The 26,135-nt window shown below is 35.9% G+C and overlaps 1 protein-coding gene across 3 annotated transcripts in view; it reads left to right on the top strand.

Moving 5' to 3' along the window:
* The first annotated feature begins 622 nt into the window (after window positions 1-622).
* LOC135462040 (trinucleotide repeat-containing gene 6C protein-like) overlaps window positions 623-26,135 on the top strand; it is a 54,216-nt gene continuing 28,703 nt past the window's right edge. For 2 of the 3 annotated variants that reach the window (XM_064739375.1, XM_064739378.1), the window contains exons 1-2: window positions 623-737; window positions 2,146-2,240. The gene's annotated coding sequence lies outside the window, so the exon portion shown is untranslated. Of the gene's footprint in view, window positions 819-2,145; window positions 2,241-26,135 lie in introns of all 3 variants that reach the window. The other variant, XM_064739376.1, reaches the window with a different exon arrangement.

Genomic DNA, 26,135 nt, shown 5'->3' on the forward strand with positions numbered 1-26,135 from the left:
GGTTTTGGTGGCAAGTGATAAATTTCCCCCTGATGTACAGTTCATTTCTGAACATTTAAAAACAAAATATCTGAACTAATATAGAGCTTAGCAGTGTGTAACATTTGTTTGTGAACGTAAATACCTTGCACATCACTACCAGTACTGAATATTCTGGTTCTGAATCTGAATCTGAATTTGTAATCCTTAAAACTGAAAATAGCTGACCATGTGATCTTATTTGCAGCCCTTCTGTACTACTCACACTTGATATACAAAACACCAAGTAATATAAGTAAAAATCTAAATCTAAATCTAAACACGGGAAAAAGAAATGAATCTAATATCTTAAAAGCAAGTCTTTCAATCCTACAAGGGTTCCTCCGTAGTCATTCAAGAGTTTTGCCCCTTGCCAAGGTGCCCTTCAAAACCCAAGTCAATGAGCCCTACACTGTTGTCAACAAAACAGTAATCGCAGTCGATTTACCGTGCAGTGTTAGTGTCCTCCATTCTTACGTGTGGTGAGTCATGTGGGAGTAACTCTAATAAATAATAAAAACTACCAGTTTCAACTGGATACATGGCTCCATAGGTGGTTTTTAAGACAAATGTGGTAAGGTTATGAATGTGTACATGTGAGGTTCATGGGAAAGAGGTGAAGCAGACGCCATTTTAACCAAGCCGCTTGCTCGGATGGAAATTATGTGTACTGTTGATTTGCTGTGGCGAAGATGTGACACGGAGATAAACGTCTGAAGGTTAGTTGAATAGCTACAAGGCCAATGTAAGGCATGCCCAAACTGCAGGAAGAACGATAGCTGCGAAAATTTTGCCATGGAGTAAGTTTTCTTTTCAGTGACCCGATTTCTCGGTTTGTTTTTTGTTGACTTTTTGGGCGACCAACTCGCATTTTGACAGTTGAGGGTTGGAACTTCCGGGGCTCTTTTTCTCCATAAAACTCAATTTTTGTGACAACTAATGACTTTCTGTGTGATTAACCATTGTCATGCAAACATGGAACATGAGATGTGCTTGAAACGAACCATAAAGACGACATCGCTTTAAATTAGTGCTCGTTCAGTGCATCAAGATATAGCTTGCTACATGATGTACGCCACTACGTGTATGTCTGGATGTCTGAATCAGTGCATCTCTTTGTAAATACAATAGACGAAAAAAGCAATCCATGTTGGAATAGTTACCCATTAAGTGCATGTAGCTTGTTCAAGGCTGTTGGAGGTGATATACACTGGATTTGTAGTTAAGTTACAGTTAAGATGACCGAGTAATGAAGTTCTGCAGATTAAAGACTACTATAACTTGTGGAAATGACAACAGTTATTATATTATCCAGACATACGTTTTCGCAATACCCACAGTTTCATGTCAATGTGAAAAAATACACGTTTTGAACACGAGATGGATTGGATCGTGTGAATCAAAATTCGAATTCAGTAAGCAGTCTGCTTATGCTGTAGACTGCAGTAATTTTTGCTCTGAAAGGCATTGCTTCTTCTGGTGTTGTGCTCAAATTGTTAATACCACGAAAATCCATGAGGCGATGCTAGTTATGTAGTACAAAATACATACATAGATCTACAAATCCCGCGTGCAGGTAGTGGGAACTAAACCCAGTCTACTCTAAAGCACACATATTTTATCCTGTGTTTTATTAGTATTAGTAGTTCAAAGATATGCTTTTTTGACCAAGTATTATTAAAATTAAATATTTCCTTTGCTATGTATATATATATATGTATATAATCATGTGATGCCAGCTATATTCCATATCAGTTTAATATTTCAACCTGGCGTCTCTTAGGACGGAAGTACTGTAGCATTTTAAGGTACAAAGGCTGAACTGTGGATGTACATATATTCATGTACAAGTATAGGAAACCATAAATTTAGAACCCTGACCACTATCTGAATATGGAGTTTTTCTTGAATATTTAGTACACTGGCATATATGCAGGCAATTTGTATGCTAGAACCTATAGTCTCCATTGTATACATACATGTACATGTACATGTATAAGTGCATTGTAATCTTTGTGATGATTTTGTGTTATTTTTAAAGACGTGTTCTATACTTTACTGGTACAATGTTCAGTGTATGGTATAATACTTACACCACAGATCCAAATGTATTATTGTTATTTTCAGATACTGTACCTTTTTAAGGTTAATCCACAGTTGTCAAACTGACATTGAAGGACCTGAGCTGTCTTTTTTACTGATTAATGGTCAACTGTTTTAAGGTGAGTGTACAGATTTTACATGAATAATTTACACATTTCATTTCATGGACTGAACTCTCTTCTGATGAGATGGTTTTTGGTGTTAGTGGCTATGGTTAAAATATGTCTATATTTATATGAGAAAAAGGTAGAGTAAAAACTTCATTTTAGGTAAATGTTGCACATGCATTTAAAAGCCATAGATTTGTGTTTAGGACAATCCAAACCGTTTCAGAAGAGAAAACAGCACCATTTTATATGTACATGTATTTGAAAAAAAAATGCACAAATATGTATTAATTGTGATCTATTACAGGGAATGATTTCAAGGTGATATTGATACATTCTCTATGTGTACATATTATGCATACTTACATGTACATGTATGCAGGATACTGTGAACCCTGAAAGACTATAAGTGTACAGGGGCCAGTTTCATGAAGCTCACTAGCTACCTTAACAACATATGTTGTAGAGATATAAAGTGCACTTGACTAAGAGCAACTTAACACTAAGTAAGCTTCATGAAACTGGCCCCAGGTATAAATAAATGTATGCACACTGATGTCATGAAGTCATGGTGACATTTGGCAGTATCAATCTTAAACCTTCTCAGGGGGAGGCAATCCAGGCCGAAGGCCCTTCAGAGTTTGTACCTCAACCCTCAGTCAGACCTAACTTTTGTAACAGTGACAAGGGTTAATTCTGTGAACTTTTCTCTGGGCTTGTAAGATTAGTAGAGTACCTTGACATAGCTGGTACATATGTAAAGTACTTATGATCTCGCATTTGATACTTGTGATTATACATGTACCTAAATCAATATATACAGTGCATACAGTATGGGGATTCACTGAAGATATATATGCCCCAATATTTTTAACAATAAAAGTGATATTTCCTTAATTTCCCACACATGGGTTACATAGCTTACATTGGGACTCTCCAAATGTTTTAAGTTCTACATGTGCAAATACATGTGTACATTTTGTATTGATGATTTTGATCACTACTTCGTATAGTACACAATATACACTTCGTATATCGATGTGCAGTTAAAGACCTACATATGTGTGTCTACCCACATTCAGTGACGGTCAGTTTATACTACATAAGACAGGGCTCTGCCACAATCAACCAGAGAACTAATTGTTCAGATCTAGCTCAGTCTGGTCTGAAGCAGCGTTAAGTCAGGTTTGTCATGTCCCTGGCAAAGGCTTGTGATATTTTGGATGGCATTTGTGATAGGATACATGAAAAGGAACTATTAAACAAAGGTTATATTTCTATTCCAGATGAAGAAATTTATGCCTCGGAATTTATTTTGGGGATATTTTTATACCTGTTAATTAACCCTCTATATTATACATATTTTTCATCAACGGTAAGATTTTTTCAGAAATTGTGTCATCGTTGATCTTACTCGGAGGTCATTGAATACCCCCGAAGTGCCCAAGCTCGATGAACCGTGTCACTAAAGTGCTCACAAGGTGACATGGGCTAGCTTAGCGCCCCCTCCACGCCAATAATCATCGTTGACGTCACTGCTGCTAGGTAGTTGAGAAAACTGTACCCTGAAGCCATTTTGACCCACCAAAGTTAAATATGAAAAATTTGTTGGTAGTGTCGTATGTTATTACACATAATAATCTGCTCATTAGGAATTAAAACAAAGTGTTTCATGTGTCCTATTTAAATAAAAAATTTCATCTGGGTTCAAATTTTTTCTTCTAATGCCTTGTACCAAACATGTGAAAATGATGTTAATTGGAGATTTAAGTAAATTTCATACAGATGTAACTTGTATTTGTAGACATGAGCAGTAGATTTTTGATCTTGCCAACTAAACTTGTTACCAATGATGCTTGGTATGATAAGATTGAAAATGTCAGGGACATCTTGTGGATGTCAGGTTTAGATTTTGTTTCCTCTGTACTAGCACGTACCTTTATGTACTGTGACCTATGCATTGAACAGTTATTAAAACTGTCTGATGCACCTGCCACATACATTCTGTTTTTGAGATCCATTTACCTGCAGATATGGCTGGCTCAGCTGGGACCTGAAGTCAGAAGGTTGGTGAGGTGTACATGTACATAAATGACAGTAAAGTGTGCATGTAGATTACTGTATTTTCCTGTCTGGCATGTAAAAATGCACTTTCAGATGCACATGAAGGCCTTAACATTATACTTTTGTTGCCATCACTTCAGTTTTTGTGATAAAAAATTAACATTCACAAAAAAATGTTTAGTTGTCATATAATGTAGATGAATCAACTAAAATCAAGCAAAATGTGTCACATGAAGAAAGTCAAACTTCAGATGAAAGTAAATTTATATTCTTGAGGTTGTCATACATTGGTAACACCAACCAATTAAATCAATAAATAGATAACTGTTTTACCTGTATGGGGCTTCTTTACAGCCTATAACATGTAATTATGCTTCGTGGCTATCTGCAGTTGAGATATATGTGTCAGCAATAAATGTTTCTAATGCTCCTCCATATTTTATTTGAGGACTGATGTCAACTAAATGTATGCTCTTTGAATTTGAATGGTATTTCTGCATGTTGAGGAGATGTAAGGTGTACCTGACACTCTCTCAAATTACCTAGATAATAAGGTAATGCAGGGCTATCAACCTGAGATGTTGCAACATTAGTGTGACATCCTTTTGTGCTATAACATTGCCATTTCATGGCATGTATGGGCAAGACATGGCACATGCGAGCTAGTATATACAGTAGTTAGTCAATACATGAAGAATGACTTTTACTTCCTGAAATATTTCTTTATTAAAGGATTTGCAAGGTAATTCGAGACATAATAGTTCTCTTTTGTTTTTATGTTTTACTGTTGTATATACCTGCTCATGTTAAAGATGCGTTAATTTACCCAGAATGCTGTAACTAAAAGTGATGTCACAAAAGGATGTCATCATGACGTTTTAAAGTAACCACTTGAAACTCGTATATTGAAATGTGTGATTTTCTCAGTCTTCTCAGAACATTTAATTAGCTGATGACCATTTCATAAATACCATGAAATTTTAGACATTTATATTTGAGAATGGTGCTACATCTGACATTTTCTTCTTTCTTTATTTACATCCCAGCTCATAAGTCTTAAAGGCACCAACATAAGAAGTTCTGGGGAAAATTCTACATGCGCATGTAGGCCAACATCTGAAATGTGTATGCATTTTACACGTAAACCCTGTACAGTTTTAAGGCATTCCTATCTTTACTATTGCAGCCAAGGTATCCTTTAACCCAATATGTACCTATACTTTATGTGGGCAGTGAAACATAACACCATGCTGTATGCTTGGAAAGAAAACCAGTGTACATTGTGTACATGTATATGCAGGATAAAACAGGACTACATTTCATGGGCATCGAGAGACACAAGACACACACATCCTGTTTTGCTTCACAGAAATCAGGACAGGAAGTGTTCTAGCTCATCTCTTGTCCAACAGGTACTACACTGAGTACATACATGTATACACATACAAGTACTGCAGTATGTCGAAGGGATAACATCAGTTATACTGTAATTCATCAACCTGTTTGCATGTTTGCAATATGTTTAAAAAGAGGTGAATAATATTATAGCTGCTCTTTGGTGTGTAAAAAGGGTGAGAAATTGAGTTACAACAGTACAGATGTACATGTATGTGTGGACTATTGTTACAAGTGTACTGATATGTACAGACATGCCACAGAATGCTGTTGCCCTGTTCAATCTATAATGCCTACCATGAATCTTCAGAACGGTTCAGATTGTATGTTTTTGTACAGCTTTTGGCTAAATTCACCTATACCAACATAATCTATATGTGTAATTTAGAAATTTATCTGTAAATAGTACTGTCAGTTCCACAGGTGTATGTTTTATACTTATGCTGGACACAATCTCAAATAACCATCACATCCCATCACATGTCACATATAGCATAGATTTGCTGTTTTAATAATGTACGCCTTTATGATTTATCTGTAGCTATATTCACATCCCGCTAATGTAGGTTTACGAAGGCAAATGCTGATACTGGTAAATTATGCAAGCTACCATTATACAATATATGCATTTTTGTGGGGGTATATGCACATTGTGCTGAGTGATCGTATTATTCCAGTTTAATAGGTAAATAATATACTCTACCGAGGTCAAAACCAGCTGACTTGCTCATTAAAATCTGACACAAGCTTATTTTTACAAGTTCTATCCATTACTTCATTCATCTCACACATTAGAGTGCTAGAGTGTATAGCCATACAAGTAACATCCATCCACATGTAACTGCTGATAGTGAGATACATATGTAATTTATGGTGAATAACATATAGTTATGAAGTACATACATGTGGGATCCTTTTAAAGCTATCTTACAGCGTGAATCTGACAGCAACCTGCAGATAGTCGTGGGTTTGCCTCGGGCTCTCCCCACCTTCCTCCCACCATAATGCTGGCTGTCGTACAAGTAAAAAAAAATTATTTTTTTTTGAGTACGGTGTTAAACACCAATTAAATAAATACAGGTAAATAGTACATGTACCTTCCAGACAAACCTCAATGAAATCTTTTTAAGATGAATGGAACTGTCAGAGTCAGGTAAAATGTGCAACTTAGTTACTACGTGAACGCAATATATTTCATTCTTGTGAAATTTTCAGATTTAAACTGGACATTTCTGCATAGTAATTTGAGATTTATTCAACTCTGAGAACAAATAGAATATATGTAGAACACCCTAAATAACCTAAAAATTTGACCACACACAAGCATATTTGGAGGCAAATAGATGTATTGAGACATTACTTTTGATGCAAAAATTTACATATTCCCAGTAGGCTATCATTATACCTTCCAAACATGTCTCAAAGTACCTCATTAAATTCAATAGAACTCCCAGAATCTTGATAAATGAGCAGTTAAGTCATGGACAGAGTTTTAGGTCATTTAGGTATATATATGAACACGGTGTATTGTGAGAAACGAGTAGTGTGATTTAAGCCTTTCGTCTTAAGGCACATGTATGCATCATTACAATTTTTGAAGTGTTTTCAAGTGAAAGAACAATAAATTAATCAGCTAAGTCACTAATGGTAATGTTTCAGGGTTAAAGGTAAAGAAAAATTAAATATCCATCAATCAAATACCATTGAAAAGAGTATGTATTTCCTGGCAGGTGCATGCCATAATAAAATTCTAATATGTTCCTCAAGTTGATAAATTATAAATAAAGTCAGCTTTGCAGTTTTTAGGCTTTACGTGTATGGTGAGGAAAAATGGCAAGATTATACAGCAGGCACCACCAGATAGAAAAAAATGTGCTCTTTTCAGCCTGTATTATCATGTTTTTAAGTTTTCTTCTCCTGTAGTGAATAAGAGTCTAAAAGGATGTATTTCATTGGGGCTGACATAATGGCAATGTTCACCGCGTTACCTGCACATAGCACACTGTGACACATCACTGTTTTAGATTAAGTTGCAGGTTTTATTTCAGTAGCTTATTATGAATAAAATATGACATTTTCTGGTACGTTACTAAGCTCTTAGGTTAAACGATCACATGTAGCTTATCTTCAGTGAAAATAAATGTATCTACAGGGTCAGACAGTGCTTAGCCAAGATATTGTAATGAGATTATGATGATCACCATTGTGTTTCCTGATGTACAAATTAGTTTTCACCCAAAAAAAAAAACAGGCAAAAACGAAAAACTAACTCTCATTAGTTGCAATCCCGTAAAAGTCAGTGGCATTCTTTTACTCTTGCCACTCGTTAATGGTCCAACTCACTGACAGACGAACAAAGCAGTTCATAATGATAATGGAGCTGCTTGACACAGAAAAAAATACCCATCATAACTAGATGTTTATGTAATCAAACAGTTTCTTTATTGAACTTTGAGTCAAATTACATGTACCTAGCGTAATATGTATTACTTCACTGTCATCACTTACTTGCAGGGCTTGGTACATTCAGCTCTAAGGTCCTGTTGTTTAACGTTATGGTTATGTTTCTTATCTTTTCAGTAAATAAGGTAATTGTTGTTTGTAATTTTGTCTGGTGTTTTGTCATGCGAGAACACTTGACATCACCCATCACTGACGTCACTCATTACTAACATATAGCCACAAATGACGTCGTACTTTCAAATGTGTACGACGTCATTCTAGGAGAACTGCCTTACGCCGACGTTATATTTGCCTGATTCATCGTCAGGTAAGAATTATCATCACATCACATCAAGAAAATTCTACGGAAACTGACGACAATTTTGTTTTTAGTATTCCTCACATATAGGGATTAAATAGTGTTATTCGTCGTAAATTTTTATGATCCTTGGTGCTAGCTATACTCCATAGGATATCCTTCATTTCATTTCAACAGTTCCACCTGGTTTCTCTTGGCACTGAAGTAGCACTTTAATGTAGCAAAAATTAAGATATCCATACCCTATATAATTTATCAAACACATTTTCTGGCTCAGTAGACGTATCCCTATATTTATGACCTTAATAATGCCACAAAGTGTAAGAAAGGAGTACAGAATTCAGATGTTTACATGTACATATAGGTGTTCAGGGACTATTGCATGCTGGTCTGTCAGTAGCCATATGTGATCACATTACCAGAAAACAACATACATCATGTACTCCCCACAAAGCATTTGGCGGGGGGGGGGGGGGGGGGGGGGGGGAGGCTGAGTGCCAGCAACACAGGCACATGTACAAGTATAGTTATTTAGGTCAAAGGGTCATGGGTTAAAGGTTGTAGCTAAATAAGCCCACATATCTTACAGGCCACTGCTCAGCTACCTGATGAACTTTGTCCATTTATCTGTTGATAGCTGTAGGCTGTTTAGCAGACATGTCTATGCATTACTTGATATTGCACAATGTGCATATGGAAGTAACAGAAAAATGACCAGTGATTACTTGTTACATGCATGTTTACCACTCAAGTGATGGAACTACCTATTTCCGTGCCATCTGTAATTAACTGACAGCTGCATTTAGCATGTATTGCAAGTTGTAAATGTTAGGTTTACCATTTGACTACACTTAACACTAGCCAAATTTTCTGTGTACATACCGTTACTTATCATATTGACTACAAATGTGATATTCTGCCTTATTTTATACGTCGGTTGTCAACCTGACTTTCCTCTATTTAAAGCAAATTGAGGAAGATTAAATCAAAAACAGGTTTTTATCTATATTAATTATATGGACATTTCTGTGTAAACCAGACAGAGACTGAGCTTAGTTTGTATTCTCGTTCGAAACTCATAACATTTCTCTATTTAACATGAACAGAAAAAAACTGAGAATACAGTAATACAGGTTTTGATAAGAACTGTGCAAATTAGTCTTATTCCATATATGGCTGATTAAATTGTGTTTTCATACACATAAATTATACATCTATCAAATAAATAACACATACACATATGTAAATGTAGGTATAAAATAAATTAGCCTGCCTCGAATATTCATTTGTTTATGGAGATTTAAGTGTTGTTGTGGGTTTTAAAATGAAAAATTTGCACATATTTCTGAAAGTTGTTTTAAGTCTTTTCAGGAATCGTGAATACACCTTGAAGTATATGCATCTCAGTGAACATACACTGTGTCTACATGTGAATTTAGTTCATATAATTTAATATATCCCCTCGGTGTCAACAGTGTTTGTAATGCAGTTTGCGCAATCATGCGTTCAATGGAGATGGCATGTCTTCCATCAATATGGCGTGCAAGTCTGCACCTGACAGATCAGAAGGTCTGTCAGATTGTCTGTCAAGGGTTGAATAATGAGAGCAAATGCCTTTGACATAAGGCCATATGTAGGAAAAATTGTAGGACCTTATCCCAGACTTTATAGGTGACATTGTGCATAAAAATTACACAAAAGACAGCTCAATATGAGGGGTTTTGAGAGCTTAGAAATCTGCAAATGAAAGAAATGTGTATGAAAAGTTAACTTTTGATTGGTAAGCCATCATATTTTTGTTCAGTTTTCTTGTTGATTTTAATACAGGTTGATTCGTTTTACCACAGTTTGAATGTAGCTTGGGAAGCCAAACGTTTTCCAGAACTGAAATGGCTAGAGATATGGCCCTGGAATTCTATAATGCTATATACAGTACAGCATAGTGATGTATCCAAGAATGATAAGCTTTATGGTATGTCATTGTCCTAGGCTTTGTATGAAATACTGGGATTTTTTTTTTTTTTTGGTCTGAAAAAGGGGATATACTTCCCTGGAAGCCCATGTTGTCTGCTGTCAAATCCTATTGAAAATTTGATGTCAATGCATGCGCACAAGTGTTTTGAATAGCGTAGCAGCAATACATGCTGATGTTGCTTAGTGTCCGTACATTGACAAGTATGCACATACATGTAGTTGCCTGGAAGTCTGTCAACCCAAGTCAGTGAAAGAGAATGGGTTCAGGTTGGATTCAGGATTCCTTGCACCAACTTAATTACTGCTATTGTTGAGTTCCCCCTTTATATGGCTACCACCACTAGAATTGTACCAAAATAAATCAAACTATCACAGGGTTACCAAGTTCTTATTCGACATCAGTAAACAAGGCGGGCTTGTTTTTGTGATGATATCAGTGGTCTAGAGTAGACTGTCTAGACAACCTGACCAATTTGTCAAGGTTATATTGATTCCACAAAGTCAATTTTTTTTCCTAGTATAAATTGGTATTCTCAGCAGTGGTTGAGAGCATGTGCCACTTGGTTCGTTGTTTATTGATAGGTTGAATATGAGGGAATAATGTGAAAACTGTTGCCTTAATGCGTTCCCTCCCCCCCCCCCTCCCCCCACAGTAATCATCATGTATCATCATTGTCCTCTAACAAATATTGTCAAGTGGATTCTGGTCTATTCAGCGTACAGACAATACTGAATTTGAGATCTACAGCTGTACAGTACATGTAGATATTTGTATAAAAGAAATGTATAAATTGTGATGCACCTCCTCTTGTACTATAACAGATGAACAATAAGGTTTCATTTTACACTGTACATAAACAATAAGATTTCATTTTACACTGTACATAAACAATAAGGTTTCATTTTACGCTGTACATAAACAATAAGGTTTCATTTATATACTGCACATGATCATGTTCAGTACATGTGGGTTCAGGCTTTACACCATTCTGGCAGTGTATGGTTTCAGAATTTTAGGCTGACAGGAACGAGAACTGGCAAAATTTTTAATTTGTGTTTTGTAACATTCAATGACAATGGAGTATTTTACATGCCAATATTTCATCAGATTTATGGAGTCTTGTCAATTTTAAACAGTATGCAAATGTAATATACTGCAGGTACATACTGGTGCTGTCCTGCCTATTTTGTAAACTACAAATTCTAATACATGTGTTATGGAGTAATGAAGTCATTAACCACAAGGTGATAGATCTTCTTTTATTATAACTGATCATAATCATATAACTGGAAAGCTAGTGATTTAAAAGTGGGTTCATGTTTTTATAATCATACACTTCATGGACATACAGGAATATATGATTATGGAAGTGTGGAATAGGTTTTAATTATGAAATGCTAATTGTTTAAATTTGCTGATGATTTGATCATGCATGTACTATTATAATTGGCCTTGTGAAAAACATCATTTTATTTAGGCCTTCACCAGAAACACATGTATATCTGGATGAAGAAAACTTTTGCAATATTACTGTAATTGTAGGTGTATACTCATTACATGTATCGGAATTTATTGCCTAATTAGCCACATTGTTCATAGCAAATGATAATGCGAGTTGTTGCTTCTTCAGTTAACAATTGTTAATGGGTTGTATGGGCCTCGGTGGCCTAGTGATTAGTGTGCTGGTGCAGCACAATGGCCCAGGGGCCTTTTAGCAATGTAATCGGTGTGAGTTCAAGTCCAGCTCATGCTGGCTTCCTCTCTGGTCATACATTTGAAGGTCTGACAGCAACCTGTGCCCAGCTCGGTTTCCTTGTAACATAACGCAAGCGGCCATCGCAGGAGTGAAATATTTTTCAGTGTAGCTTGGAACACCAGTCATATAAGTAAATTAATAAATCAGTGGGCTGTTCACATACATGTATGGGAAAAAAATTCTTTCCATTTAATTACACACGAATGTACATGTATAACATGATAAACAGGTGTACTGTGAACGTGGATCACTTGGCCAGTCAGTATTGTATATTTAGTGTAAGCACAATATTATTAGTAAATGTTTACATGTTCATATTTATGCTCACATGCCATGGTTAGAATGGTTGTTTTCAATACTTTTCCTTTTGTTTCCATTGAGTTATTCAGTTGTGTGGGTGCATCACATACATGTGCATGATGGACGCTTGTATACAAAATATATGTTTGCTTTGGTGGCCTGAAGGTTAGAGTGTCTGCCTCGACGTCGGTAGACCACAGGATCATCTCCGGGCCGGATCGTACCAAAGGCTTTAAAAATGGTACTTGATGCTGCGTCGCTTGGTGCTCAACACTGAGAGGTTAGAGCAAGGAAACAGAACTAGTTGACTTATTGTCAGTATGTTGTGACAGAATGGGGTGTCATGTCTGGTGTCTTCAGCATGATACCTCAGTGGCAGCAGCACTGTGGCGGCATTGAGTCGTGCTGCCACAAGAAGACACAATATATGTACATGCACCTAATCAACATTACATGACTGAAAAATTGTTAAGTACAGCATTAAACCCCAAGCAAACATACATACATACACTTAGGAAAGTGCAGCAGTAATTTGCCAAAGGTCTGCTGACTTACCATTGGCAAGACCACCCATAAAACTGACTTACTTGTATTGCACTGTATAATAATTTTAGCCTTGTCAGGATCCAGTGGGGAAAATGTTGCTTTTGTATTGTTCAAATTAATGAAAACATTATGTACAAAAATTTGGAAGAATTACTTCCATAAATTATAAAAGCTGTGTTGAATGAAGTTATCAGACAACCGACATATCTGTACTTTATACAACCAATGTCAAATAATGTGGTGATGTTATCATTACAAACCATGTAGATCAGGCTTACACGAATAAGTCTATTATAGTATATTTATAGAACCATGAAGTGTCAATGCATACCTAAGGGAAGTAATATTACTTGTTTATCCTCTCACTTCCCCTGTCATTGATATCTCAATCTGTAGTCATCTTACATTTTTGCACATGGGTGCAATTAGCTGTGAGACCAAAAACTGTTTATTAACTTATGCACACATATATGATTAACTTTAAACCAACAGCATTTTGATTAATGTTGATTTGCAAGACTTATGATTGTTAATTTGGTTTCAAGGCATATACTTACAAAAGACAGTGGACACCTGTATGGTTTTCCTTGCATACACAATCAGCAAACATGTGTGTGGTTTTCCGTAACACCTGTATGGTTTCCCATACATAAGCGCTCGATGAACACGTGTATGGTTTTCCATGCATACACGTTCAACAAACACCTGTATGGTTTTCCATACATACACGTTCAACAAAACACCTGTATGGTTTTCCATGCATACACATTCAGCAAACACCTGTATGGTTTTCCATACATACACGTTCAGCAATACACCTGTATGGTTTTCCATGCATAAAAGTTCAACAAACACCTGTATGGTTTTCCATGCATACACGTTCAACAAAACACCTGTATGGTTTTCCATGCATACACGTTCAATAAACATCTGTATGCATACATGTTCAACAAACACCTGTATGGTTTTCCATGCATACATGTTCAACAAACACCTGTATGGTTTTCCATGCATACATGTTCAACAAACACCTGTATGGTTTTCCATACATACACGTTCAACAAAACACCTGTAAGGTTTTCCATGCATACAAGTTCAGCAAACACCTGTATGGTTTTCCATTTATACACGTTCAACAAAACACCTGTATGGTTTTCCATGCATACATGTTCAACAAACACCTGTATGGTTTTCCATACATACATGTTCAACAAAACACCTGTATGGTTTTCTATGCATACACGTTCAACAAACACCTGTATGGTTTTCCATGCATACACGTTCAACAAAACACCTGTATGCATACATGTTCAACAAACACCTGTATGGTTTTCCATGCATACACGTTCAACAAACACTCGTATAGTTTTCCATGCATACATGTTCAACAAAACACCCGTATAGTTTTCCATGCATACATGTTCAACAAAACACCCGTATAGTTTTCCATGCATAAATTTATTACCCATACAACAAAACCTGAAGTTACCACTTTCCACTGACTAAATCTGCTTAATGGGTTTGAAAAAATCAACTTACTGTACTAAATGTGACATCTCTGTATCTTAATTACACATTTCTTATCTAGATATACAGAAGTACCACTGTACATGTATGTACAGGTGTCAGTCAGTTTTTCTTTAAACAATAAGGGTTACTTTCGTGATAAAACAATTTATTGACATTCAAACAGGATTTTGAATTTTGTCGTAATTACATATATACCTCCGAATATCTTCTGACAATCATGTTTAATTTTCTAACCATTCAAACATGTACAAGATTGTAGTTCTTGCACTTTCTTGAAAATAAAATCCACCACACACAAGATCAATATGACAAGGTATAATATTTTTACAGTCTCTATCACCTAGTGCAGCTTATTTTATTATGATGATTTACATGTTTGACATTGAGCACTCCATGTCCAGTAACCGATTTAGTTTCCCCCACAAAAAATCCAAGTTGATTATTAAGGTACGTAAATTGGACCTGCACATAAAATTGCCAAAGGTTCTTAACACTGCACTAAACTACATACATGTATAATGAATCTCTCCAAATATAATTCAGAATTCACTAATATGTAGAATTAGGTTCAGAAGAAGGATATTGTGTGAATGCGTCAGTTCCAGTTTTGCTGAATTAGTAGCTGCAAAGTCAGTATATCATCTGTTATCACTATGCTCTGAGTGCAATTCCATAAATTCTACGCTGTGGGCTGTATGAATGTCAGAATCTGTGGGAGATGAACTCACAATACTATTCCATAGTCATATTATGGGTATTTTTTAGCATATCTGATGAACATTATATTTTACATTCTTCATGTACATGTACTTACGTGGTTTCAGAGTGTGATGGTTACATTTTCTTATCTGTGGTTGAGGTTGTTAGGTCTTGCAGCAACTTGCGGACGGTCGTAGGTTTCCTTCCACCATAATGCTGGCCGTCATCACATAAATGAAATATTCTTGAATACGGTGTAAAACCCCATATCAAATAAATCAAATAAATACATTTTCTTATCAGTATCCTTTGTTTACTATAAATAGTATGCATTGATTCTTCTTCCAGATGAAATTACTTTATACAGTCTGGAAAAAGAAAAACAATAATATCAACGCTTTCATTTTTTTATGACCTGTAGCACCATGCATACATTTAAACAAAATGGAGAACCTACGGCAATAAGTGCAGCAATGTTTGTGTGCATGGACTTCACAATCCAAGTGAAGACGTCTTAGCGACTTTGTTTTATTGAATGTCATGTTCTGGTTAGACTCAAAGGTTAAGGTTTACATACGTGTACATGTAGCTCTGGTCTGGAAGCCTGCATGTATATCCCTACAGGAAGGACACTGCTATTCCATGCAGACAGTGACATTTCAATATTGTGTATTTATGAGGCCTTGGGTATAATTTACAACATGCCATGTCATTGGGTTTTTGGTTGAGCTGTATCTTAAGGATTGCTGTAGGCATCAGCAGTTGCTAGGTATAGCGAACGATGCATGTATGTATTGCTACGTGCAGCAGGAATAATGGGTGTGCCTAGGCCTGTGCATGAAGAGAACAGAAAATGTTAAATGCTTTAACGTGCAGTTTTATTGCAATTGTTAAACCATTAGACATTAACATGCATGTTTACATGAGCGCAGAACACATGCATAACTATATATGTGAATTATATCTCTAATTGTTCAACCTTTTTGCATGTTTGTGAGATGTTTATTTAAGCATATTCTGAGAGCATTATCCTGTGTGAACTCGTAAAAGTATACTTCTTGTGAAGCCCTGAAATTGGCCAATCTACCCAATGTAGAATTGTCTCCAAAATCAGATTTAAATGTGCATAAATTGCACTAAACATTGCTCTTTATATAAGGCTGAGGAAGTAGGGTAGCCAAGACATGAAGAAAGGGGAAATACAGTTCAGTGTTTTGCAAACTACACATCTTTTGTACATACATACATATATATAGATAGATAGATAGATAGATAGATGAATGAGAACTAATTGTACAGGATGCTGCATAAAAAGCTTGAAAGAAATATGTACATCAGAAAATGTTTTCCACAAGTAAGGTTGTGTGGGAATCTTCTGTTAGCACATGTACAGTGTAGTCAATTTAAAATAGTGTAGGTGTTGGCGAGAATTGAGATGGCAGCTACTAAGACTTTTCTGCAGCGGAGAATGGAATGATTGTCATATATCTACATGTACTCATGTTTCCGGCTAATTGTCCCTTGCCCAGCTTCAAATCTCCAAGTAGACTGGTGGTAGCGATTGTTAAGGGGCGGAGTTATGAAAGTTGAACTCTTGTGTATATAATTGTTTACCAAGTGTATCCTGATTTTTCCTATTGCTTGCTAATTCCACATCTGTTATGTGTAGGGCATGCACATGATGCAGTCAGTAAAAGCTTGGCCTCTGCCACTAGCACCATCATTCTTCAGGAAAACAGAAATAGCTAGTTCAGATAAAGTTCTTTGAACTAATTAGATTGGGCTAGTGTGCAAAGGTTCTTGGATGGTATTGTCCTTTAAATGTATAGTTTTAATTTCCAGCTTAGTCTTAACAAAGTACAAAAGAATTTTCAGCCTTGTTTATGGGGGGTATAAGTATCTAGGTAAATTTACATATATGTGCCTATCTAATTTAACTGTGTGGTCAACAAGGAGCTGGTCTGAATGTACACCTGTGTACAACAGTTAGCTACTGTCTTTTACTTTACCTATGGGAGATAAAGCCAGTAACATTAGCATACATGAATATTAACCAACATGTAGAATCTCGAAGTGGCTGGGCATATACCTTTGTGATAAAGTATAGTGCTTAAATTGTTTGATTAATCCTTAGCTGTTGCATGGTTAAGTCTGTACATAAGCCTATTAGTGAAAACTGTAGCCACATAACGCTTTTAGAATGTATGTGTAAATTACAGTTACCATGTCATAAAATTACACAGACTACGGGAATCTTCACCTGCCTGTGGGGCATGTCATGATGAAATGAAAAATATTGTTAACCTTAAGCAGTGCCATTGAATGGTTACGTGTAAACATAAACAAAAACAGCTGTAAATGTGAAGTTATAGATTCTTTACTCATAAACTGGTATAGACCACCTGAAACAACATGCATGTATAGTACCTGTGACATATGTTGGGGTGAGACTCGATTTATTTTTAGCCTTGCACGACCAACTGAATACATGCAGATGTACAAGTAAACAAACAAGTGTACATACAGTACATTTGCCCAACAAAAAGGCCTTTAAATATATGTGGTACTTTAAATAACAGTAATAATAGACATGTTCACATGTTTCAACATGCAAGTCTTTGAAGAAAAAAAATTTAAATCCATATAGCTGAAGGCATGTAAATATACATGTACCTATAGGCTGTATGTGTGCATATATATATATATATATATATATATATATATATATATATATATATATATATACACGTATGTGAAAAACCCACACTGCAAGATACCAGAAATGTCTTCTTCTTGACTATAGCCTTTTCAGCATTGGCAGTGCCATGGCCTTTTATAGATCATATGTATGAGAATCATTCTCATGTTCCAAGGATTTATCACCATTAGAGATCACCTGTCTGGGAGTGGGTTATTCATCTGTAACTGAAGACCCATGCTCAACAGCGTGCCCTGGACAGGGGCCAAACTACATGTACATGTATGAACAGATATCACTACCCTCCTACTGAATTTCTCTACATTTGGAACAAACCAGTAATTGGACTTAGTCAAGAACCTGAGAAGAACAGGTCTTAAACATTGTGGCTAACTTAAGTGCTGATGAAAGGAAATGAACACCTGGACAGAGTTGTCATAACATATGTACATACTGTACAAACTGGAACAGTATATTGGAAGACTCCCAGTGAATATCGGTTACACAATCATTATATTGTGGACTTGTATGAGAGAGTCTAAGTTTTTACATTCCTAATTGTTTAATGCGCAATTCCTGTTTTAGGTGTTTGTCTTATACCCTGAAATTAACACTGATGTTTACATGAGACATATTCTTGAGAGCAATGTGAAGCCTTGATTAAATTGTCATATTAATATATATAAATGAATAATTTGTAGATTCCCCTACTGTCAATCTTTCGGGGTCCTTGTTGACATTAAGTGATTGATGAATGTGGTGTGAATATATTTGAACATTCACATTTGGGAAGTTTGTCGCTATCTTGCTAAACATTGGTGGTTTACTCCAGGCACAAAAATTTTTTCAGTACGATGCTGAAAAACAATCAAGTAAATAAATATAAATAGATATGTGTGTTTAATTTATAAATTTTGAAAACTGTTATGAAAGCTTTTATCAATACTGAATAGTTGTGTTTTAATTTGTAATTGTCTCCAAAATTGAGAGACCCTACATAGTATGAATAGTAACGTATGGTATGAAAATATGTGTGATCTCAAGGAAAAGCATGGAGATAAATCTTGCGATTATATAAATACATGTTGTTGATCCTCGTTGCTAACTGTCTAACATATCTGAAAAACACAAAACAGGCCATTTGTCTGACAGTGAACATTGTATGTCTGTGTTTTGGGAATGTCGCTCAAGTGTATGTTTCACCAGTATGAAATGTGTAGGGAAGTAGTTTTTCTTTCCCAAACCAGACATCATTCTTCTGTACGGTATAAACTGCTGTAGCAGAAGTTCAGAAGAAATGGTGACATCTATTTTTTTCTGAACTTCTGCAAGATGCACCAAAACAATTTCCAGAAGGAAATTTAAAAAGACAGACATGCTTGTGTCATATTTTCATAGGTAAATAGAGTACGGTAACATACCCACTTTTTCCCTTCCATTTTTGACGTATTATATTGAGATGACAGTGATATAAATAAATGTGCCGTATATGCATGTGGATTTTTAGTTAGACATTGGACTAATCAGCCAATTCATACACTGTATGTTTAAGGCTTGTTCTAGAAAATGTCCCATGGCCTGATATATTTTACCTTATTCAGTAAGTTGCCAGCCAAATCTGAAATGATCTACCAATTTTTTCTTATGACCTGCTGCTTATGGAAACACCCTTATGACATAGTGGTATGCTTGCATGTATTTGGCCTAAACCCTCGTTTCAAGATACATGTACTTGTGGAATACCACAAGGTTTTTGGTCACCATGACATTACCTAACTGCATAAATCATGTTTAAAACATGTAAAATGTTGTTTTATAGGCTACATAGGATGTGTTGCTTTTAACTACATGTATTAGGATATTGTGGTTAAACAAAGAAACTGATTACTTGCAAATGCATGTTCTTTTTTCTTGTTTCTGTTTTTTTTATTTTTTAATAAAAATGTAAAGGTTTAAAAAAAAATGAACTCTTAACAATATCCTTGGAATCCTTTGTGTATATTGTACCTTCTCGATTTGACAGAAGTTTCACAATGATTCCTGTTGTTGTTGTTTTTGAACAATCACTTCTGATTAGTACCTTGTTGCATGTGAAGCAGTGAATAGTGTTATACGGTAAAGGCAACAATTAAGGCACTATTCAAGAACCCAGGAGACATACTTCTTACAAAGCAAGCGTAGAGAACAGCACAAGTGCTGTAAGGAGTATGCACCAGAGATCATTTTGTGTTTATTTTAAATGTTGTTTTGAAATTTTTTTAGTATCACTCTTATTCCCCAAACACAGGTCAGGTCATATTAAAGACGTTAAAAATGGTAGTTGCTGCTGCCTCGCTTGGCACTCGGTACTCAGAGGTTAGAGCAAGGAAACAAGACTGGTTGGCCTGGTGTGAGCATATTGTGACTGGGTAGGGTGTTATGTCTGGTGTCTTGGGCATGATACTTCAGTAGCGACAGCACTTTGGTGACATGGACTCGACTTGCCACAAGAAGACACAATATATATACAAATGCCTTCTGACTGATTGAATACAACGTTAATCCCCATGCTAGCATACATACATACATATTCTCAAAGCTGTTCTGTTGAAAATAGTCTTTTTGTGAACCAACATATAAGACATTTAACACAAAGTTTGGCCTGCTATTTTTTCTTTTTCACTTTTTTTAGCAGGTCATATCAGGATTGGTCTGCTGCATGCAATTTTTCGACTGTTTTTAGACATTAACAGGGTGCTAAATCCAGCCGTGATTCATCTGATATATGCAAGTACATGTAAGTTAAATACTTAAGATGACACATAATGGAATACCACATGGGGCCGCTTTCATGATGCTTACTTAGTGTTAAGTTACCCTGAGCTAAGTGCACTTTATATCTCTACAACATACTTTGTCGTGGTAGTTAAGGGCTTACTTAGCTAAGTGAGCTTCATGAAACCAGCCCCAGGTCAGGTCAGATGTAAGGGACTTCAAGTCGCAATAAAGTAAACATAATTAATGTCTTTATAAAGTACATAGTATATAGTAGTTCTGGCATTAAGTTGTCCTAATTAGAATTTGAATGTGTAGATGATGAGAAGTGTTAGACAATAGACTTCAGAACACCTCATAAAACACGCCACATGTTTTTTTTAGGGTGTTTTATGTTATCGCCTCTATATTTCATTGTTGAAATCTCACCTGTAGCGGTGAAACATTAATTGTAGAGGAAATAAAAGAAATAGGACACTATCATGAAGTGAGTCATTTTCTCAATTCATGCCTCTCATCTGGGTAAAGAACAAAATACATCCTTTTGTACTTTACACGAATATCCTTGTCACATACTGTTTCATCACAAGCTGCAGCCCAAACACAAATGAGCCGACAGTACAGCCCCTTAAAGTATGTTACACAGTAGGCCCTCTGTGTCATATGGCCTGATCAAGTTGGATATTTAGTGGTTGTGCAAGATCAGTGTGACCTGGCAATGGTTCAGTTGGCACGAACATTGACCGAATATCAGTTCAGGATCTGGAATGTGGGTCCTAGCTCTGCATGAGCTCCTCTTAACAGACACGCAGCAATGGGGGGACACTCGCCACCTCCTGCTGGCTCCCATAGTGTGACCAGACTGTCACAGCATCTTCGTTGTTCTGTTTAGCTGAATTATGCATTCAAAGCCGTCACATAGTAATTTAGATATGTGTAGCATTTATATTAGGGTCGTCTGTGTTGACGTTTGCACCATTTTATACATGTATTTATAGCTTGTAAACAGCTATGTAGAGCTATGCGAGAACAGATAGAGAACATTTACTGTACTGCCTGTGAAGGTATTTGTGGCTTTACAATGTCTCTGTTTGCCAAGCAGATTAACATTACGTTGTCGTTGGGGGAATATGCAGGAAGCTCCTCTTCATAAGGAAGAAATATGAGAATCTGTATAACATTATCCTTGTACACTAGCTGTAAGAAGCTGTCAGCTTTTACACACTGACACATCTGCTGTCTGTCAGGCATGTTCATGTATGAAGGCTGCCGGGTTGTTTGAAATCAAACAGAAGCCAATGCATCTGCTTATATACACGCAAATTTAATAGCAACTTAATTTTTATTCTTCTCAACATAATGACCTGTATATTTACTTCATTTAAACGTATGCTTGCCTAAACACTTAGTTTGAGACCAATTTATCCTACAATATTATATACATGGAGGGTAGATCTACTGCTTTTAATAATGTAGGGCTAAGTGCTGAGTGTGTATTGATTGTACTTTCTTGGATTCTGTTCTCATGAATTAGATATTATGTGTGGGCACAGACTCCTTTCTTTTTCCCCACTTTTTATATTTCTATATATTGCGCAATATATTCACTTCCAAGTCCTAATGTTATACAAATATGTTTTCTAAAGCTGCATTTTTATCTCTGTATGAGTGCATTCACATAGTGATAAGCTGTGTTGCATAAAAAATAACATTTATTTATTTTATGGGAGTTTAATGTTGTGAGTTAAATGTACAACTGTTTATATTAGATTGCCCTTCTTATTCCAGAAGCGTGCATGATTTGATGAAAATATGTACAGATACTATATTATATATTTACCTTTGTAAAGAACTTCAAAAGAAAGTGTTCAAAAGCCAAATTTGTAACCGAGTAAATGTGCATAGTAAAATCAGCATTCAAACTCAATTGCTCACTTCCTCTTGAAAAGTAACTTGAAGTCATTATGTCCTTGGCTCACGCATTCAGTACCGATATTTCGAAATGCCTAAGAAACTTTTACTTGGACAAAAAATGATGACTATGATGTCATAACATTCTGAAATCAATAAGACAAAATTTGACAATTTTGACCAAGACCTGTTTAATGGCATGGTTGAATATCAACAAATCTTCATGATTCTTTTTCAGGCTTGAATCTTTTTATTTATACTGCAATGCTACCTAGTGTATGGATGCATGTATAGAAAATAACATTTTCATGATCTGTGACACGTACATGTATATTAATCTTTGTACTTAAATATACATAAATCAATACACATACTTTCTCATTTTAAACAGGTAAACACATGTATAATTACGATGTATTTAGGGGTTAAATATCATGGTAGGTTGTAAAGTGTATAACCAGTCTGGGCGTTTATGTGACTCACATTTGATTTAAACATTTTAGCTTACTGGACATTGAGGTCTGTGCTGTCTGTCAGGTCTGATTGATTTTAGCCCCAGTCATTCAAACAAGTCTGTCTCCTACAAAATCTCCAGCCACTGTATTGATGTAGGTGTTAAATATTAGTGACATGCTGAACACAGTGTTTTTCTCCCTCTGTATATTCTAGTAGGGCATATGTCAAGGTTATATGAACTGCAGGGAAGCACTGGCTGTCTTTCAAATGCCTGAGTTTGAGTGCTTATTTATATTTCTTCAGTACAATATATAAAAATGGGTGCATGTAAGATTACATTCCGTGTCAGATGCTGGTTTCTTGGGTCATTTTACTGATTATGTTAAACAGGATTTGGTTGACAGGGAGTGCAAATGAAATACTAGCAAGCTAGTGCACACGAAATTTCCAGCCCAACATCATAATCAACCCCCTGACCACCCAAATTACTGATGTGTTTGTCCACCTTTGATTTATGTTATCTCATTTCACAAGTTTAACACATTATCTTTAAGTTAGAGTAATAATTTACATGTTGATTTAATTTATGACAATACTAGCCTCTTAATACCAATAGAGTTACAGTGTAGAAGTGTGTATAATGATGTGTGTGTAAAGTCAGTCTTCATCCTGACCTTAAGATTCATTATAAGATATCCAACCTAAAGTAAATCAAGTCCCACCTAAAGCTAATACATGAATGTATACAATTGCACATGTACATGTAGCTCTACATAGTGCATCTTGAAGTAAGCCCACATCACATCCATTTTTCATATTTAATATCCCTGTGTTACTTTACAGAATATACATGCTGTAATTCTTCAACCACTTCACATGTTTACAATGTGTTTATTCAAGCACGTTGTGAAGGCATTATTCTGTGTAGACTGATAAAATTATACTTTTGTGAAGCCCTGAAATTGAATTCCAGAATCAAATTAATAATATGCAAAAATTGCACTCAGAGTTGCTCTTTCATAAAGTTAAACACATGTCATAATTGTTCAGATTCTACAGTACTATATTCTAATATGCTGGACTGCTGGTTAAAACATTTTTCTATCCATCCAGGTCATGAATATAAACAGTGTCTCATAATTTAAAAACAGCTTGTCTAGCACATGCACATCAATGCCTGTCCTATTTTATTTTTTAAGATCATGCCAGTGCATGTGGCCATTTGAAACTCGTCTTGGGTACATGTACATTGTTCAAGAACTGCAATTATTTACTGCCCAACTAAGGGATATGCTTGATTTTGAACTTTAAACAGGTGCTTAACTACATGTGTCTGCATGGTACATGTACATAAGTACAGCCAGTAAAGTTTATATATACAGTGTAGCTATGTACATCTATGTGGCAAGTTTTTCCATGGTGCAAACTGCATTCTGTTGAAAGACTACATTTTTCATCAGTGTTGTGCCTTCTTTTGTCACCAGACACTTTCTGGGGCACATGGCATAAATGTTGCCACATAACTGTGTTGTGTTATTAACAGAAAGCATTACAGTGTGACTTGAATTCTTCATATTCAGCCAGCTGATTGAAAAGTGTAGGTTGCCATGAGAAAAGCCTACAGTGGCTGTTGGCTTCAAGTAGGCTTGGAATGGTATTAAATTTCAATATGTCATGATTGTTTAAAACTGTGCCCTCCAAACATAGCTGTGGTGCCTCAGACAGTGATAACTGGTGAAGGTATAAATGCCTCCATAGCCACTGGCTGCCTCTATTGATTGTGCTGTATATGTTCTCAAGCAGGAGGGCAGGCGGGCTTGTGTACACACACTACAGGGCTGCTTGACCTTAGACTAGTCCCCAGCCTGCCTTTCTGCCTTAATTCATACACAACCATTCTTGTCAGGTGACTTTGTCTGGTACCTGAACCTGTTAGCAACTGTTATATTGTAATCTGAATTCCTCTGGACTGACTGCTTTACGCATACACGAATTACTAGCAGTAATATTGTAAGATACACACATGCATACCATCTGGAAACTGTTTTGTTCTCCCAACATCCATTTGATCAGTTCTCCTCAAAAACTACATGAACTAAAATTTCGTCCATGATAAAGTTGCTAATTTTCTCTGATTCTGAGATTTCTATAATTGATCTGTGAAAAGTGTTTTGAGGTTTGTTTGCAAGTCAAGATGATATCCTGATGGAAAAATGAAAATTTCAGCACAAAAATTAATGTTTTATGATATTTATTTGCTTCAAGAAATGTACTATTTGGTGCAAAGTTGTTCGATCATTTACCATGTGTCACTTTCATTTACAGAGCTGACATTGCAACATCGTTAAATCTCAGCCATACAGTAGGGTCTTAGCTGTTGAAATGGTTGAAATGTGAAATAGCCTGAGTTTAGATCAGATAATATATGTAAGAGAGCTTACACACTAGGCACGCAAATCTACTGCTGATTTATGTAAGAAGGTTTCTCTCTAGATACTTGGCAAGGTATGGAGGCCTAGGTTCCTTTGTGTAGGTCTGTAGGTTTTCTTTGTGAACTTTAGGTCTCATTTTCATTAAACTGCCCACCCTCTCTCATGCAGTCATATAAATGAAATATTTCTGAGTACAGCATAAAATGTTAGTGAAATAAATAAATTTTGTTCATTCTTTATCCGTTAAAAGTCTTGCCCTTGATCCCCAAGTAGAAAGATGTGTAAACTTACATCCAACTACAGATGTTATCTTGCATTCATAAAATCATGATTCTTCAATCCATTTATTATCCATATGGCTCACAAATATAGTTGCAATATGTACGTATACATTTATGTGACGCGCACATGTTACCCTGTCATCTGGAATATAAGACCTCTACATGATCTTGAATATAAAATAATACCATATATTCAGTGAAATGAGATGGGATTGACTAGATAAGAACCTTATCACATCTCTGACACTTTACTGTAACACCTGACTATGGAAATACAGAACCATTACCCTTTTCCCCTGTACTCAGATGGTATGATGGATATGTCGGGCAGATGTGGGCAGCTTCACCA

The sequence above is a fragment of the Liolophura sinensis genome, chromosome 1 (assembly GCF_032854445.1).
Source record: "Liolophura sinensis isolate JHLJ2023 chromosome 1, CUHK_Ljap_v2, whole genome shotgun sequence".
NCBI classification, from domain to species: domain Eukaryota; kingdom Metazoa; phylum Mollusca; class Polyplacophora; order Chitonida; family Chitonidae; genus Liolophura; species Liolophura sinensis.